Source organism: Mauremys reevesii, linkage group 5 (genome assembly GCF_016161935.1).
Source record: "Mauremys reevesii isolate NIE-2019 linkage group 5, ASM1616193v1, whole genome shotgun sequence".
Taxonomy (NCBI): domain Eukaryota; kingdom Metazoa; phylum Chordata; order Testudines; family Geoemydidae; genus Mauremys; species Mauremys reevesii.
This window is the reverse complement of record NC_052627.1, coordinates 107628333-107648097: the sequence shown is the minus strand read 5'-3', so window position 1 is coordinate 107648097 and position 19765 is coordinate 107628333. Positions and strand designations below refer to the sequence as shown.

Sequence of the window (19765 nt, the reverse complement as noted above, 5' to 3'; positions counted from 1 at the left end):
GGCACAGCAGAAAAGGCCAATCCATTTCATGTTCCTGTTGATGCACTTTATCTCAGTAGGTGTGTGCAGATTATCCTCTCATTCCCTGTACTGGACTCCAAGAGAGGTCATGGTTAAACTGAAATATTGTCAGTCATCTTTATCTTACACAACATTATTAATAGTTTGTTCATTGAGCACTGACAATGTGCTTAGGGAGTTGCAGTTTCTGCCACTAAGCTTAAAATCTATTGAACAACACTGGAAAGACAGGCCATTCAATGATATCCAATAATTAAGGAGTAATTAAGCTTCCTTTCAAAAACAAAACAAACAAACAAAAACAACCACAACAAATACAAAAACTCCATGGCATAATTATCTGATTATAGTCCCTTTCACACATTCCATTCTCTACCTTGATCCACAGTGTCAGAATACAAACATTTCCCAATGGTTCCTGCCTCAATACATTCTACAAGGACCAGGGTCTCATCAGGGTTAGTGAAGGTATAGGTGCATCCCACAAAACCAGTCTTCAGTTTTCTGGGACCAACAAGTGATACTCAAAGCCCAAGACGTGTGTCTCTTTCTAATATTATAGACATCCAGAATTATGCATAATGATTTCTGCCACTCAATTTTCTTACATAGGAAGGAAACAATGGTTTCATGAAGAAAGGGTAGCCTGGCTTGAGATGATAACAATGACCATGAGTAACCATCACAAATGCTATCAGGTAACAGCTCCATAGTCTAATATTTTCCTTATTATGCTGTCTACTAACCATTTTGGGTAGGATTTTCCAGAATGCCTAAGTGACTTAGAAGCACAAGTGCAACTGAAAGTCAATGGGACTTGTGCTCCTAATTCACTTAGGTGCTTTAAAAAATCTCACCTTTTGGTTTTAAGAGTTTTGTCAGTATTCCTTTACTGTGACCTTCTCTTATGTTGATCTTATGCATCTGGAAGTTACAGTCTATAGGAATTACTAGTTCCTGTGAGAATTAAATTGGGCCATTTATTTATTCAATGAGGTTGGAAAGCATTTTAAATCTCAAGTCTGCATTAGGAGCCAGAGCTAGAAAGCAGTAGCAATGGATAAGAACAGGGCCGGCTCAGGCTATTTTGCCGCCCCAAGCGCCGAAGGAGAAAAAAACACGTGATTGGTAGCACTTCCGCGGCAGCTCAATCACACCGCTTCATTCCTCGGTGGCTATTCGACTGAGGGAAGACCCAGACGTGCCACCGAATCCCCTTCCCATTGGCCACCCCAAGCACTTGGGGTAAGAATTGGATACTTTCGTGTTTATGAGATTCATAGATTCATAGACTCTAGGACTGGAAGGGACCTCGAGAGGTCATCAAGTCCAGTCCCCTGCCCTAATGGCAGGACCAAATACTGTCTAGACCATCCCTGATAGACATTTATCTAACCTACTCTTAAATATCTCCAGAGATGGAGAGTCCACCACCTCCCTAGGCAGTTTATTCCAATTTTTAACCACCCTGACAGTTAGGAACTTTTTCCTAATATCCAACCTAAACCTCCAATGCTGCAGTTTAAGCCCATTGCTTCTTGTTCTATCCTTAGAGGCTAAGATGAACAAGTTTTCTCCCACCTCCTTATGACACCCTTTTAGATACCTGAAAACTGCTATCATGTCCCCTCTTAGTCTTCTCTTTTCCAAACTAAACAAAGCCAATTCTTTCAGCCTTCCTTCATAGGTCATGTTCTCTAGACCTTTAATCATTCTTGTTGCTCTTCTCTGGACCCTCTCCAATTTCTCCACATCTTTCTTGAAATGCGGTGCCCAGAACTGGACACAATACTCCAGCTGAGGCCTGACCAGCTCAGAGTAGCGCCAAAGAATGACTTCTCGTGTCTTGCTCACAACACACCTGTTAATGCATCCCAGAATCATGTTTGCTTTTTTTGCAACTGCATCACACCATTGACTCATATTTAGCTTGTGGTCCACTATAACCCCTAGATCCCTTTCTGCCATACTCCTTCCTAGACAGTCTTTTCCTATTCTGTATGTGTGAAACTGATTGTTCCTTCCTAAGTGGAGCACTTTGCATTTGTCTTTATTAAACTTCATCCTGTTTACCAGAGACCATTTCTCCAATTTGTCCAGATCATTTTGAATTTTGACCCTATCCTACAAAACAGTTGCAATCCCTCCCTACATCTACAAACTTAATAAGTGTACTTTCTATGCCAATATCTAAGTCGTTGATGAAGATATTGAACAGAGCCGGTCCCAAAACAGACTCCTGCGGAACCCCACTCATTATGCCTTTCCAGCAGTTGGGAACCATTAATAACTACTCTCTGAGCATGGTTATCCAGATGTTTCAGAGCAGGCTGTTGGAACATTTCAGTATTGCAAGAGTTAACAAGAAATATTTTTTCCAGAATAACTGAATAATTAAATGAAAGAATGGAGGGTTTTCTTACTTCAGAATCCAAAGTGAACCCCCAGGACATCATACTTAAAAAGAATTAATCCAGATTGTTTAGCAGGCTGCAGGGGGGAAAACAGAAATATAAGGTAGTGTTGTTCTTTCATATGCCAAATACTGAGTCCATATACCATCCTATGATCGGGTGTCGACCCCATACAAGGTTTGAAAGGGTTAAGGTAGCCAGGTAGCCCAATTAACTCCCCAGGCTGTACCAAGAGGAGGAGCCGGGGGTTGATTAAATGAGGTCTAGCTGGGGCCTGTGTATAAAGCCCAGCAGCGAGAGCAGAAGGAAGCTGCTGGAAGGCAGGCTGCAGTCACTCCTGGGAGGAGGAAGGTGTGTTCAGGACGATGGTCAGTAATCTATGCTTACTTCCTGAGAGGTGGGAGTTGGGAGAGAAAGAGAAAGGGGGGAAGCCAGGAAGGTAGGAGAGGACTGTGGGGAAAACCAGCAAGAAGTAGTAGTGCAGGCCTTGGCTGTGATTAGAAGGCCCCCTGAGCTGGAACCTGGAGAAGAGGGTGGGCCCGGTTTCCCCTACCAACTGTTGGGGATGTGGCACTGACCAGGCAGAAGACAGTGGACTGCCTGATTTGTTCTCTAAAGACTTTGTAACATACTCCAGAAGGGGGCTCCACAGAGTGACCTGGCTGGAGGGGCAAGTCACAAAGAGGAGGCTGTAGTCCCGAGGAGACACTGCCAGAGGAGGGCGCAACACCTGGCCAGACCTAATTCCCAGGATGGCCAGGAGGAGGCTCCACAAGCAATGTGTGTCCCCTGTGACACACCCCATAATAATGTCATGTAGTAGTAGTAGGCATCCTTCAGTTTTGAGAGACCATGGGTATGTGCCCGTGAGCAGTAAAGAATTTACTCAGTTGGTTTTATGGCAGTCGCGAACACGGCTGAAGAGACCCACTCGAGAGAGACAATCTCTGCTGCATCTGTCATATTTAAAGGTGATGTTTCAATCCTTTGGGCTCTGCCTTTTGCGAGCTCTTTTCTCCTCTGCTAAGCTGGACAGCTTCCTCTCATAATTCCGGAGACCTTTGTTAAGCTCTTGTTTCCAAAGGCTGTGGTCTTGAATGTGATCTTCCCATTTGTCCACGTCCATGTCCATTTTTTTGAGGTCTCGCTTGCACACATCCTTGAAATGCAAATTTGAGCATCCTTTGGGTCTTTTTTGAGATGCCAATTCACCATAGAGGATGTCCTTTGGGATATGCCCATCATTCATTTGGCACAAGTGAGTGGAGACGTCTCTGTTTGAGGAGTGTTTGTATGCTGGGTGTGCTGGGCTGTTTGAGCACCTCAGTGTTGGTGACTCTGTCCCTCGAGGAGATTCCAAAGATTTGACGAAGGCAATGCATATGAAAGCTGTTGAGCCCCTTTTCCTGATGAGAGCATAAGGTCCATGTCTCCCTCCCATACAAAAGTGTGCTGATAACACATGCATGATACACACAGATCTTTGTATGTTCTGTGATGACATTAGAAAAGAGAAAAAAAACCCAGCAATTCTTTCAGGTGACAAAAGGCAAGACGAGTTGAAATCAGATGATCAAAAGAAAGAATTAGCAGAACGCTGTTACTATACTTCCACCTTTTTACTTGACCTTAATGACCCCCCTCCACCTAAGACAACTTAGGGCATGGCTACACTTGCAGGTGTAGAGCGCTTTGAGTTAAACAAGCCTTCGTAGACTGCAGTAGGGAAAGTGCTGTAGTCTGTCCACACTGACAGCTGCATGGCCACATTAGCCGCTCTTGCAATGGCCACAGAGAGCAGTGCATTGTGATAGCTATCCCAGCATGCAAGTGGCTGCAACGTGCTTTTCAAATGGGGTGGGGAGGAGTGTGACAGGGAGTGTGTTGAGTGTATGTGGGGGCAGAGACAGTGGGTTTTTGGGGGACTGAGAGTATGTCAGCATGCTGTCTTGTAAGTTCAGACTGCAGCTGATCCCCCCCACCCCCCGCCTCTCTCTCACACACAGTGTTCCACAGTAATGATTACTTTATCTCGGAGCAGATAAGCATGTCGACTGTCAACCAGAGCTTTCAAAGAGCGTATCCAAAACAATGACAAGACAGGCCACTTGACTTAAGGAGATTATGGGATGTTTCCACAGGCTGATCAGAGCGCAGTAATGCAACACCTCATTCACACTGATGCTGGGGCGCTCCAGTAGGGGCGCATCAAACATTATTCTACTCTAGCCTTGAAGTCAGAGCGCTCTACGTGCCTCGCCAGTGTGGACGGGTAGTGAGCTAGTGCGCCCGGGGCTCCTGTAATGCACTGTAACTCACAAGTGTAGCCAAGCCCTAAGTATAAAATTCTACTCTGCTCACAGGAGATGTGGAGTAGGCAGGGTGCTTACATCAGACAGTAGTAACTCCACCACCATTTGAGAGGGTATTGCATACCTCCTGCACCATAGTACATAAGGGACAGTCTATGGCCCTGTCTTCAAAACAACCTCCCCTCACCAGCCTACCCTCTTACTGACAGCTGGAGCCCATGCAGGGACTGCATTTCCTAAAGAAATTCTGGACATTTCCTGTGGGAGGGAACTTTTGTCTTTTCCCAGTTGCAGAGCCATATAGCCACAGTCCAGAGTCTGGCCCTAAATGTAGCTTAAAAGAGGTAAAATGAGGAGTGGCGGCTTGGAATTCACAAGGGAAATGACCTTTTGAACTTACAAAGAAGTATTTTTCTATATATTTTTACAGTGTAGGCATGACAAACAAACCAATACACCTGTATAGTTAAGATATCTGTTAAGACAAATTTTTATTTCCCCAAAAGAGGAATTTTGGTAGATAGGGTGCAGCTGTGGCTCCACTGGGCATCCTGTTCTGGCCTGGGCTCTGTTTCTACCTCTACTACTGTCTCACTGTATAACCTTGAGCAAGACACTTTTCTATGTCCCAGTTACACATACCCGCAAAAGTGGGTTAATAATGCTTGTCCAGTTTTAAAAAGTTATTGAGAAAATATATGGATAAAAATCACTGATAACTAAAGTATTATGATTGGTGACATAAACAAAATTGATATTTTCTCTTTTCTTGCTCTCTGAAGACAAAGTTCCACAAATAGCAACAGAAATTTTTCAGGGCATGGATGTGGTCACATGAATTCTGTCATATATTCTGCCTTTCCTTTTCAGAAAATCTGCATTGACAGATATTAGTTTAGGGCAAGGTTTGTATCCCTGCACTTCATTTTAGCCAGGACAAATATGATAAACTAAAACCCTTACTTTTGTCCTTGTATGATTTGTTACTCCACATTTTTGTGCTCAATTCCAATACAGAACTAGGTTCCCAAATGCTTAAATGATGAGCACCTTAGAAAGCCAAATAATACTATGTCATCATCATCTTGGGATCTTCACACTAGCAGAGAAAGGTATAACACAATCCAGTGGCTAGAAAAATTCAGACTGGAAACAAGGTGTACATCTTAAACTGTGAGGGACATTAATGATTGCAACTATTTACCAAGGGTCGTGATGGATTCTCCATCACTGATAATTTTAAAATCAAGCTTGGATGTTTTTCTAAAAGATGTGCTGTAGGAATTACTTTGGGGAAGTTCTATATCCTGTGTTATACAGAAAATCAGACTAGAAGACACAATGGTCCCTTCTGGCCTTAAAATCTATGAATCTAGGAATCATCATAAATAATACAGTACAGGGTAATTTCATACTCTCATCTGAAATGACCATCTCACTAACTAGGAATAGCAAGATTAGAATATTCATGACTATTCTGAAACAGCACTCTAAAAATAACAGAATCCTGGGAATAATTATAAATAAATAGTGCATTATCAAAACTAGAGTAACTACCACTGAAACAATGAACAGGCTTCTCAGTCCAATAACGTGTTTTAGGACTGAGAGTTGAGGTACAACAGTTTCAACTGGACACCAATGATTATTCAGATAATTCTATTTATAGTAAGATGGACAAAGCAATTTAAGGCTTTGTCCTATCAAATAAAAATGGCATTCAGTGCATAAATATTTGTTCAACAAATAAACATAAAAATTAGAAAGGGATTTCTTGTGATTAAGTCACAGGCTTGGAACTCAGGATATCTGGGTTCAATTTCCGGCTCTGCTTCAGGCTTCCTGAGTATTTAATTTGTACATATCTCAGCTCCCCATCTGTAAAATGAGGATGATAATAATTCCTTTCTCCCACTATTTGTCTGTCTTTTCTGTTCAGATTATAAATTCTTGAGACCAAGGTCTTCCTCTTATGTGTTTGTACAGCATCTAGCACAATGGGGCCCTGATCATGGTTGGGGCCCATAGGCACTACTGGAATAAAAATAATAACAAATTACAGTGCTAATTCTGATCTCTTTTACTCTGATGTAATTCCATTGACTTTAGTAGATTTGCATCTGATTTACACTGGTGTAAGTGAAACCAGAATAATATCCTGTGTCCACAACTGTGCATTTCAGAAACTGGGACTTCCTGAATGCTTACAGAAGGGGCAGTCACTCACCAGAGCAGCTGGCAATATTGTTGCTCATCATGTTTGCTGCCAGCTGCCTCAGTTGAGTAACTGCTGTTTCTTCTGCTATGGAGCAGGAAAAACGCTATTCCTGTCCCATGATCATTGTGCACCTGTTTAGGGAGTCAGAATTCAGGTATAAATCAGTCCTCCCCACAATTCTTCCTGCCTCTCATCTGAAGGTGCAAGATCAGAAAGCCTTCACATGATGTGTGAGTAAGCATTCCAGATGGAGATCTCTATAGACATGAGTTAACTGCTCTGCTCCAGCTAGGGTAAGAATAGCCTCACCATGCCCCTTTTGCTATGCCGATGTTGTGTGGTAGGGGACTAAGAGTAACCAGGAACAGCAAGATACAGTATAGAATATTTGCTCTACCATTGCCTCTCCTAATCATTATTCCATTACATCATGTGATGGGATTCCATACCAGCACAGGGTGTTTATGGTTCTTCTCTATTTTGAATGCAATACCCTCAAAAGAGACATTGTGAATAAATGTGTGGAGTTTGGAAAGTGTTCAGCATGCTAACAATTTCCTTCAAATAATAAGCATATAATGTTTTCTGTAGCATTTCTTCCATCTGATGAAACAAAACAAAAAAAAAGGAAAGACCAAGAATGACCTCAACCAGATCCCCCAACTCAGCTCTGATGTGAAAATCATTAAGGTTTAGTTAAATATGTTAAGAGTAGAGTTACTGTGGGAACACAATCATTCCAACTAAAGACATTTAATCATTCTTTGAGGTTTTGAATAATATTTTTGCAAGTACATTTCAAACTCACGATTATTGAGTATAAAGTTCATCTTGTAAAATGAAGCAATTTGTTTCAGAGTTTGGAAATGTCCTTTGGTGGAGGATTCAAAACAGCAAATAAGTGTAGCCATCCTCTCTCTTGACTTGGGAAAATCCCCCGTTGATTTCTGTGTAAAGTGACTTGCCTCTTGCCATGTATTAAGTTAGTGGCACAGCCAAGATTACAACTCAAGAATTTCCTCCCTGCTATAATCCTGGTCTTTCTCATCTACCAGCATGTTGCCACCTCAGAATGAGGTAGACAGCCACCTCCGACAAAACCACTAATTTTCCACAAGACATGGGCCTCAGTTCAGCAAATGCCTTTAGTATGTGCTTTACTTTAAGAATGTCAGTAGCCTTATTGAAGTCAACCATGTACTGAAGTTGTTTGCTGAATTGAGGACTTAAATAGGAAATTCTAAATAATGCAGAGAGGAATTCAAGCCAAACATTCCAAACCATTACCAAATATGAACTATTTACAAATTTGCAATCTATCTGTATTTTTTAGGATTTTTCTTTGGCTCTCTGCACTGTAGTGCCCCAGAGACCCATTACAATAGCCACATTTTCTGCTAGAAGAGTGTTTGCAAACTCCATTGCACGGGCATTATCTTATGAAGATTGTTCATTCCATTCATTGGTCTCTATACTGTCACTCGACTTAAAAGGGTGTTTTTATTTTAAATATAATCCTTATCACAAATGTGCTTCTGCTAATGTTACATGAAACTACTAAGAGACGATGCAGTAGCAAAATGAATCAAATTGAATTAGTGTTAAGACGCCTAGACATGAATCACCACTAATGTAGGGCTCAATTAATGCTCCTAGAGCCAAAGCTGCACAAGTAGGGAGCAGAAGATGCAAAGCTTGAGTGGCAGTTACTGGAAGCATCATGCCTGGAGCAGGCATGATGCCTCCAGGTGAGCTGTGCTCAGTGGTGGCCCTTGCTACACGCTTTGGAAAACCCAGTGCTCCAGTCACAAGCAGTTTAGTAGGGAAAGGCACCGTGGCAATGCCCCCATCTCACCAGACAAACCTCTGGTGTGTTCAGCATTGCTGGCAGTGCTAGCGGCGCAGTTGTGCTCAGAGAGGGGCAGAGGAGAATTCTCATCTCTTCCTTGCCAATGCACCTCTTCTGGGAACCCATAACTTGGCTAACAGCATGTTTCTTCCCCCTGAAGATAAACTGTTGGCAACTCTGACTCCTTTCCAGCATTTTTTGGTCAACGTTACTAACATGAAGAACAGGAGTACTTGTGGCACCTTAAAGACTAACAAATTTATTGTAGCATGAGCTTTCGTGAGCTACAGCTCACTTCTTCGGATGCATAGAATGGAACACACAGACAGGAGATATTTATACATACAGAGAACATGTGAGGAGAACTTAACATAGGGAAATAGATTCAATTAGTGTATGTTAAGTTCTCCTCACACCTTCTATTGGCCAACTTAATTATCACTTCAAAAAGTTTTTTTTCCTCCTGCTGATAAGAGCTCATCTCAATTGATTAGACTTTTCCTGTTGTTATGCATACTTCCACCTTTTCATGTTCTCTGTATGTATAAATATCTCCTGTCTGTGTGTTCCATTCTATGCATCCGAAGAAGTGAGCTGTAGCTCACGAAAGCTCATGCTAAAATAAATTTGTTAGTCTTTAAGGTGCTACAAGTACTCCTGTTCTTTTTGCGGATACAGACTAACACTGCTGCTACTCTGAAACCTGTTACTAACATGCTTCATTTTAGGAATGCATTTGGCATATAAAGGGGTACTGAGGAGTCATCACCCTAATTAAGAGTCTGTAACTCTGCTTAATTAGCAATGCAATACAGCTTGGCTATTGCTAAGCATCAGTTTTGTTTTTGTTTTGTTTTCATAGCAATAACATGCCAAATAAAGAGTTAATTAATATCCTATAACAAAACCCTCAAATCAAAGAATCCTATATGGATGTGGTTTTAATCACCAGTCACCACTAGTTTGCATTTGGAAGCCAGCCTAGCTCCAGCTGCCTTTTGTTTTCTTGGCCCCAGTCTCACATGGCTCTGACCAGCTTCTATTCAGTTCTTGAGTTTAGCTCCCTGGATCCAATGAAAACTCCATGGCCCAGGCACACCCCACTATACATCCCCTTGGCTCTTCCATAGACTTTCAAATACTCTAAACCACAAAACACAGTGGAGTTTTGATTTTTATTCTCAGGTGAGCTCTCCCATAGGCTTTAATAGAGAAACCTTTCACTTTTTTTTTCTTCCCTGAGGGCACAGTCTGGTGTTGTGTGATGATGCCAATATTAGCATATCATGTGAATACTATCTGCGGTGAGAGAGGCATGCAGAAAAAGGGGAAAGAAGAGCTCTATAGCTCTGAATGTGTCGCTCACATGCTTATATTGGTATACACTGAGCTACTTCATTCAGGTAAAATTAAGACAAGGGTTTTTTTTAGGTTTACCAAAATAAACTATCTGCACCTAATTACTGCCTGAAGGGTCATTTCATGCAAGTTTACTATATGCACTGTGATCAGGCTGAGATTTTCTGCTGAAAGATTAATTCTTTTGTTCATTAAAAACAAACCTTAGGTGAGGCTTTCTAAACAGAATCGTGCCAAAATCCATGTGTGACAGAATGCATCCTACTGTATTAATCTTTGTACAAAGCGTGCCTTGTGAGGTATCATTTGAAAACCCATAACTTGATGATCAGTACTGTCATGGTGAAATATATGTAGGAACATTATATGTGAAGTTATAAGATTCCCCTGTATGAGGTAATTAACACATGTTGCAAGCCTCACAGCTCTGCCCAGGCAGAAGTTGGCAAACAAAGGAATGTGTGTTTGCTTTCATTTGCATTTAAGCAGTAAACAGAGTCATCAAGCAGAAAGGGGAAAGGGAGGAAAGAAAAAGAAACCTGCACATAAACAGGTGGAAAAAACCGAACAGGGAACATCCTTCCACACAGAACATCTTTGCACACAGACTCTTTGTCTCCTGATTCTCAGCTGGAAATGTGTTTTCAAGATTGGGACTGAAAAAATAAAAAGGAGGGAAAAACACCCCAAGAAACCCCTCCTCTCTTTCCCTGTCCATCTCACTCTTTGCACCTGAGAAGACAAAAAGAAGCTGCTGTTTATGGGGTAAGAATCCTGAACTGAAGAGTTTGGTCAGTAATGTTGTTGGAAACATGTGGTGAAAAACTGTGCTTTAAATCTAATGTAGATTGTTAAATTAGGCACTAGAATTCATTTTATCTTTATTTTTCTTGTAACCATTTCTGAATCTTATGCCTCATTGCTTGTACTCACTTAAAATCTGTCTTTTTGTAGTTAATAAACTTATTTTATTGTTTTATCTAATCCAGTTTGTTCAAGCTGAAGTGGCTGGGTAACTCCATTTGAGGTGGTAAACTCGTGTATATTATTCCCTTTAAGGCAGGGGCATGAGCAAGGGGGGGCAAGCTGGGATATCGCCTCCCCACTCCAAATCTCCATGTGTTCCTGGAGCCTGAAGAGGGAGGAAGCAACAGGGTGTCTAGCTGCTGGCTGAGCGCCTCCTCTCCCCACTCCTACAGCTGCAGCCTGCTGCTCCTCCTTCCCTGCTGTTGGAGTCCCATGTGTTGCCTCTGCCTCCAGCGCCTGACTTACCTCAGTGGATGTCCGTAAAACAGGCAGCAGCACTGGGACTCCAGCTAGGGTGACCAGACAGCAAGTGTGAAATATTGGGACAGGGGTGGGGGATAATAGGAGCCTATATAAGAAAAAGACCCCAAAATCGGGGCTGTCCCTATAAAATTGGGACATCTGGTCACCCTAACTCGAGCAGCAGGGAAGGAGAAGCAGCAGGCTGCAGCTGTAGAGGTGGGGGAAGGACCCTGCTGCCATCTGCCCTGCTGCTTCCTCCCTCCCCAGGCTGTAGGGACACTGCTGGGTGTCCCCGCCAGAGGTGTCCCGAGAAATGGGGAGGGGGTCACGTGAATCTTTCATTTGTGTGTGTTTAACATGCCCCTCCAAAAGTATTCAAATTTAAATTCCTGTGCACGCCCCTGCTTAAAGGAGTAACGGACTTAATACCAGTATATTCGGCCTGTCTAGAAGAGGGCTGGGCAGAACACAACCTACATTTCTGGGGGAAAATCTGGGACTGGGACTGTGTATGGGCCATCCTGCAGTATAACCAGGGCTGGTAAAAGGTAGAGTGTAGCCCAAGCATGGCTGGCAGGTTGCTGTCACACACAGACGCTCCGTGTGTGACTTGCACACTGCTAGGCTGTTTGTGAGTGGCCCAAGTGGGAACTACTGCAGCAAAGAGGTATTGTAAGCCACACAAGGCTGCAGTGCAAGGGTGACACAGCACCTCTCTGGTCTAGATTGCACTTTGCTATGTCACACCATGAACATGGCCTATAAGACTTGGATAGCTGGAAATAACTCTAGGCATGATAAAGAACCAGCCCTGCTACTGCAGCCAGGTACTGTAGGAATGTTGAATTTCCCCCCTAAAGCTAAATATTGATATTTTAGCCGGAATTCCCAGATTAAAGTGGTTGCCATTAAATGTTGAACATTTTTCATGCCATGGGTTTTGATTTTCCCACATTTTCTATTCTAAGTATTAGAAAGGATACAAATAGCAGGGGGAAATCAAATCCTATGGGACTGTAAATGATCAGTATTTAATGTTGTCCCACTGTTCCCATTCAAAGGCAATTTTCAGTGCAATTTTACTGATTAGCAAAATGGGTTATAATTTGTTCACCAAAAAGAAATTTTCACTTCTGTGAAATGAATATTTATTTTTGTCCTCTCTCAAATACCTCTTTTCAGCCAAACAGATCAGATGTTTGCATCTGAAAGGACTTATACAATATAAATAAATTAAATCAATAAGATCAGAGGACTAATTAGCTGAAGATCACTCTAGGATATTTTTAAAGCCTAAAACCATATAATTAAGCAGTGAGTTTGCTGTAGTAATAATCCATGATTGTTATTAGAGTAAAAAAATGTTAAATAAACAATGTTCTTGTCCATTAAGCACATGAGAGTTTAATCCTATAAAACTCTTTAACTAAGGTAAATTTTCCATGTAAAATAATGACTTAGGGCATGTCTATATTGAAATAAAAGACCCACGGCTGGCCCAGGTCAGCAGAATCAGCTCATGGGCCTTGGGCTGTGGAGCTATAAAATTGCAGTGTAAACACTGAGGCTCAAGCTGGAGACCTGGGATCTGAGATCCCAGAAGAAAGGAGAGTCCCAGAACCAGGGTTCCAGCTCACACCTGAACATCAGGACTGCAATTGTATAATCCCACAGCCCGAGCCCCACAAGCCTGAGTCAGCTGACCCAGGCCAGCGGCGGCTGTGCCGTGGGTTTTTTATCATTGTGTAGATGTAACCTGGAGGCTAATATTGCCCTCAAACTCTCATTTGGTCCCAGAGTTCCAGTCCTTGTTTCTCAGGCTAAACGTACACTGAAGTCAACTAAAATTTTGCCTGAGTAAGGATGGAGTAAAATCTGGTTGTGAGATCCCATTCACTCCTGTCTTAAGGCTGCTTTGCCCCACTGCACAGGCACAAAGTTGCCATAAAGTTGGCTGAACAAGCCATGAAAGGATCCTTTCAAGTAGGGAATCTGCAATTGTCTGAGAGCCATGGTAGCAGCCTCTGTGCCACACTCCTCCATAGCTGCTAGTACAGGTAATATGGCCAGGGGAAGGAAGCTGTGATCTTCAGGGATTTGCAAAATGTTATGTATTAAAAAGGATACAGTTAAACAGTATGTCTAAGCTGAAGGACAAGATTAATTCTGGAAAGTTCAAGATACTGGGGGCATCTTTCCAACCCTAATCTATGATTCTATGATTCTTGGGAACCTGCTGAGGGCTAGAGCTTGAAGAACCTAATGCTTGTAGCACCTTACAGGACTTCCCTCTGATTGTGTAGTACACCCAGTGCACTACTAAATATTTAGGGGACTGGCAATCCATGGTACTAGCAACAGCAGCCCACCGTGGTGTCAGTTGCAATATTTTCTTCTTTTCAGCATATATGGAAAGACCCAGAATAATCCAAACATTCAGATGAAACAACCATATTGTGTTTTATTTTTAGCAAATAGACTGCTGTAAAAGTCTGCAATGCAACAAGCCTCTTGGGCTGAGATGAGAGGCATCTGGACCCTGAAAGGGAAAGAATCAGCAGCTGTAGTTTGTCACAGGAAAGAAGGAATAAGACCAGTGACACTATTGATAAGTGAAGAAGGCGTTATGGCTTCAGGGGCTCAGGTTGCCAGTTAGTGAGCCATGTGATGTATGTAACTGGGAAAGAGGAAAGAAAAATAGTGTTAAAAGTTAAGGAGGTAAGATAAGATTTGGACTTGGTAAAGCAAAGGGAAAATCACTTACTCCCAAAACAATTTCATCACAATGTTTTGAGTTGCCAGGAATATGGGAGGCCAGAAGCAAGTATCACACAAGGGAAAATGTTTAGCACATGGAGCCATGAGATCCATAGAACAAACCTGTTACACTATCCACCATCTTGACATTATTCATTACAAAAAAAAGAGAAACCAGCAACTGAAGGATAACCCATTCTTCTACACCAGCAAGCAGTCAGAGGACTGTGCATTCCTACTTTCTTTCCCTCTCTCATGAAAAAGCATACTATCGTAATTGTTTTTTTAAAAAGTTGTTTAATTTACAAATCAAAATGTTAAAGAAACTAAAATTGTTGTCCTGTCCATACATGTACAATTCTGACTGAAGAAAACAACCAAAAATGGAGTGCCGGCACTCTAAGGGCCTAAGTGGCATATACCTAATCTCCACAATTACAACAATTGTAGTTAGCACAATTATTTATGCAAAAGGCCAGGTAGATACACAGGGTAACACTGGGACTGGCCCTCACACAGGAGCATGGTGTGATTGAGGGTCACAGGAGTTCCTCCCAGAAGTTGCACACTTTTACAAAAGCCCCAGTAGCAGTTCCTGCACTCAGGGGAGCACATACAACCAGATGGTACATATCACTTCCAAGATGATGAGAATGTGAGGCGGTGAAGTCATATCCTGCCTGTCTTCCACAAGGGGCCAAAGAACAACCCATGTTCAGTGGGGCACCAGGCTACAGCCTCTCTTAGGATGCTGGGTTCAATTCACTGCTCCCATATGACCTTGGACAACTGACTTGGTCTTTCTGTGCCTCAGTTCCCGATCTGTAAAATGGGAACATCCTCTCAGGGATGTTGTGAACATAAATATATTAATGATTGTGAGGCTCCCAGTTACCATGGTAATAGGGGTGATATAGATACCTTAGACAGATTGTTGATCCATCAGAGAAAATAAAGTGATCCATCGACAGCCTTGAGATGAAGGTGATATGGTGTCCACTTTATACTTCCAAACCAGGTCCAACAATGCAACACAGTCCAATCACCCAACATAATACTTGAAATAGATCAGACTCAGAAGCTGGAATATGGGCACACTGCTGCTATTCTATGCAGAGAAGAACTTTCAGTCATTAATATCATTGCGTTAGATTTTTTTTTAATGATCTTCTCTTGAAGGAGGACATGTGGAGAGACTATTCAGAAGAAGCATTGAACTGTATTTTGAAATAATGTTCCCTTTAATTGCCTAATTTATTCTATATGAATATATTATCTGACACTGTCTCCCTGCACAGCACAGTGAAATGATATAATGGAAAGTAGAGTACTCTGGAAAAAGTCTACAAAATATTCTAAAACCATACCAATTGTAGGGTAAAGCCTGCTGTACATAACAGAGAAATGCATATTTTTAAAACTAAATAAACAGCATATCATGTAAACTGTGAAGAGCATCCACAGAAATTCAAAAGAATATTTATTCTCCAAAGCCACTTCACATTTTAATTCTAAAAGAAATCTTCCCATTTTAAAATGAACTGTACGCCAGAGAGGTAAGTCATGAAATAATATACCTTTGCACAGAAGCCAATTTCGGTGTGTGAAACTAGAGGTCTTTATTTCATTATTATGGAGCTCCTACGGGAAGCTCTTTTTTTGATCAGCATATTCACAGTCCTGCAGGGACAACATTTGTTATTATTAAAAGTATCACAGCATTTGAAATCAGCATCTGCATCTGGAAAGCAAGCTGATCAGTAAGACCTACCCTTTTGCTATATCTGTAAATAATGGATTATTCTCTTACGCCCCCAAATCAGCAAATATTTAAGTGAGTAACCACACTGAATCCAATTCAATTGAAGTGCTCTGCCGAATGAGGGCCTTATTTTGTCAGAATGCAGAGTTCTGTGTTTTTGAAAAAGGTTCTGAGAAATGGCAGTTTATCTCCTTGGCTTCAACAAACTCAAGGGAAGAATATATTTTGAGGCTAAGGATTTGTTTTCAATATATTTAGATTGGCACCAATGGCCCTACTCCCACAAACAGTTATCCATGTGCTTATCTTTATTCACATGCATAGCCTTATGAAAATCAATGGAAGCTACTCAGGGCTGTATGTGTTTGAAAGATCAGCGCCTAAATCTGTATGGGGAATTAAAGGCTGAATATAGAAAAAAGACCCTACTACTAGGTTTAAAAATTACAATTAATTCAGTAAACATGCACTGTTAATCCCCAGATGTGTTCTATGGAAGAAGACAGTGTGAACTAATGAGAAAAAAAAATCAGCTCTAAGAAGGAATACCTCTAAATCTTATAGCTGGTAATTAATATTGATAATATTAAAAGAGATTTCAGATTAATTTAAATTAAGGATAAATTATATATTCCCCACCAAAAGTATTATATTTACAGCTGAGAACAGATTAACTTTCTCAGAGACTCATGTTTTCTTACACATTTACTTCTGAAGTGAAATCCAGTCTCCATTGGCAAAATTCTAACTGACTTTGGCAGGGCCAGAATTTCACCCCTGGAGGGGAAAGTGTACACATGGAAGGATGATGCTCTGCCTCTGTGGCATGCTCTCTCTGTTTCTTTAATCCAGAAAAGCCCCTCAGTTAGGACTCTGTAGGATTCTAGCTAATATCAAATGAAGAGGCTAAGACCCCAAATTCTGACCTATATATACAACCAACCAACAATACCTACGTTTCCACAGGTCAGAATTTTCAAAGCAGCCTAAGCACACATCTGAGACCTGATACTTGTCAGACCCCGCAGTAAGCCACCAATAAGTGGTGGAGCAACATAACAGCCAGACAAAAAGACAACCAAGCGCACAGGGACATTCAGGGTGAGCTTGAAAGTGGTATTAAGTGTGAGCAGGAGACAGAGAGATGGTTTCAATTGCTAGGACATGGGTTATCTGAGCAGCTGACCTGTCTTAGGTTTCTAACTCCAGGAGAGGGTTCATGGCTGAGGATCCTGAGAAGAGGGAGGTACCTATCCCTGGCCAATCAGCCAGATATGCCAGGTCTGCCACCTAAGCACCTCTCCTCTCCCTGCTCCTCTCCTAGGCATATCACTCCTGGCTAGCTTACATGGCCTCCTTCTCAGCTGTCTGTCTTCTGAAAAATCCTTTTCTTGGGCACTTAACTATCCCCCTGAGTATCTATCAGCTGAGTAATGCCTAAATCCCTTTTAAAATCGGGCCCCACAAGTTGGGGTTGTATAGGAGCTGCTAGGTAGGCCTTATATCACCCAGAGATTCCCCATATGCAAGAAATTTTTGGATAGTCTGTTAATTCATCTTTGCATCTTCTTTGTACTGACAGAATGGCACGTAGCAGCTGGGGGTGATGGGGTGGGGGCCAGAATCTTTATCTGAACCGGTTCTCCCATCATCTCCTTTAATGCCTCTGTTTTCAACAACCCTTGGTTTAGTGTGTACTGGTTTATATTTATTCTCCAAAGCCACTTCACATTTTAATTCTAAAAGAAATCTTCCCATTTTAAAATGAACTGTACGCCAGAGAGGTAAGTCATGAAATAATATACCTTTGCACAGAAGCCAAACATATGGGAAACACTTGAGGAAGGAGATCAGGAAAGAAATAGCAACTTTTGCTACTGCAACAAAAGCGTTTAAAAAATTACTGTTACCTTCTGGCCTGTAAAAATAATGCAGGTTTGAGCAATACTCTATAGTAAATAGTTTGTGAGTTTCCCACAGAAGTTTCATAACTTTTTTTCTTTTTATTACTGTGTGCAAGGTCATATTGTGTGGAGGGTGACCATTTTGTGGAACAATATGGTGCCTTCTTTGTGCATTTGGGGACTGAATGGCATCGTCCCATGAGCTTTGCCAATTCTGGGGCATACAATGCATATACAAATAGCATGCAACTGGGTAAGGGAGAGAAAAATGCAGTCTTCCAAGTGTTGATATTTTCAAAGTAACCTGAATTTCATGTGTCACTTTATATCTGTTACCTGCATAATAATGTGAATGAAGGTAATGGGTTTCTGAGAAGAGGACAATCAAAAGTGCCCTTAGTAGGAGCTAATGGTTTAAGCATATAATGCAAAATGAACTATAGTTTACCAGCATTAAATGCCACTGCGTTGTGCTCTATACTGTAACACATTTATCTAAGGGACTGTCTTTCTGGAATCCATACTTGCCACTGCAATTCTGTTTGTTTATTGTTTGGAATTTTAGTCCATCTGTTGTAAGTGGAGGAATTCCCAAACAATTCATTCATGACTCACAAAGCTATCTGAATTTTAATGTTTTATGTCAGGACTCTATATATAACATGATAAATTGCCACATTATTATTGTTGTTGTCATTATTTACTTATTTGTGTGGTGGCCTGCATCCTGTTATGTCAGGCACTGCACAAACACATAGGAAGACTGGGTCCCAAAAGCTTACAATCTAATTTAAAACAAGGTGGAACTAATCAGTGCAATAAACAATAGGATGGAAGGCGGGACTAAAAATGAGGATAACAGTGGAGAGAAGAACTTGGTCGCTCCACCTGGATACATATATATCAAATTTCCCTACTGGCTCACTACCTACTCGTGATGCATGTGTGATTTCTGTAGACATTGTGTAAAAGTGAGAACTCAAGAAACTTCAAACCTCTGAGCTGGGCTTCACAAAATCCCCAGCAGCAAAGCTTTATGGAACACTGGAAACCTAAAAATTACATGTTTCTGAATATTTTTACCTCCCAGTGCTATTTCTAAAAGTTACACCTAAGAAGACCATCACCTAAAGACATTGCATGCATAGGCAGCAAAGAGTCCTGTGGCACCTTATAGACTAACAGACGTATTGGAGCATGAGCTTGACATGCATCTGGCGAAGTGGGTGTTCACCCACAAAAGCTCATGCTCCAATACGTCTGTTAGTCTATAAGGTGCCACAGGACTCTTTGCTGCTTTTACAGATCCAGGCTACCCCTCTGATACATTGCATGCATAGTTATTTTCACTGCTTCCACTGTATAGACAGTCATTTCCTCCTTGTGTTTGTGTGAATCTTTCACACAGTTATAGGGGAGAAAAAAAGTTTACTGCCTCTTTGACCCTCCTACCAGCATCAATGGAAATTGCTCATGTGCATTCAGTGGAGAATGAGACCTCATAGGGTTGATTTCAAAGGGACTACTTGCAAAGTAAGGCCCTGTTCCTGCAAAACACACATTTGCTTGACTTTGAACATGAGAGTAGATAACTAGTTCTGCTAGTTAGTTTAATCTTCCACCAGAAGAAGGCTACAGCTGGCCCAGGTCAGTTGACTCAGGTTCACAGGCCTCAGGCTGCGGGGCTAAATATTGCTATGTAGACATTCAGGCTCAAGTTTGAGCCTGGGATCTGGGACTCACCCCCTTGTGGGGGTGGGAGCCAGCTATTGGTGTTTAATTGCTGTGTAAATGTATCCTAAGTGAACAGAGAAAGCTCTTCCCTAATTACCTAAACGTGTAGCAGCTATTTATGTTCATTTTACCCTCACTCTGGTAACGGCTAAGATACACAGTTACC

At 41.7% G+C, this 19765-nt stretch overlaps 1 long non-coding RNA gene across 2 annotated transcripts; it reads right to left on the bottom strand.

Annotated features, from left to right (window-relative positions):
* Nucleotides 1–13938: 13938 nt before the first annotated feature.
* On the bottom strand, nucleotides 13939–16101 carry LOC120406822. 2 transcript variants are annotated; one of them, XR_005599609.1, is made up of 4 exons: nucleotides 15971–16101; nucleotides 15777–15879; nucleotides 15121–15307; nucleotides 13939–14119 (listed from the first exon to the last, which is right to left on the bottom strand). It is a non-coding gene; the product is annotated as an uncharacterized LOC120406822 (long non-coding RNA). The 2 variants fall into 2 exon arrangements; XR_005599608.1 differs by lacking the exon at nucleotides 13939–14119 and having other exon boundaries at nucleotides 14540–15307.
* Between the last annotated feature and the right edge of the window lie 3664 nt (nucleotides 16102–19765).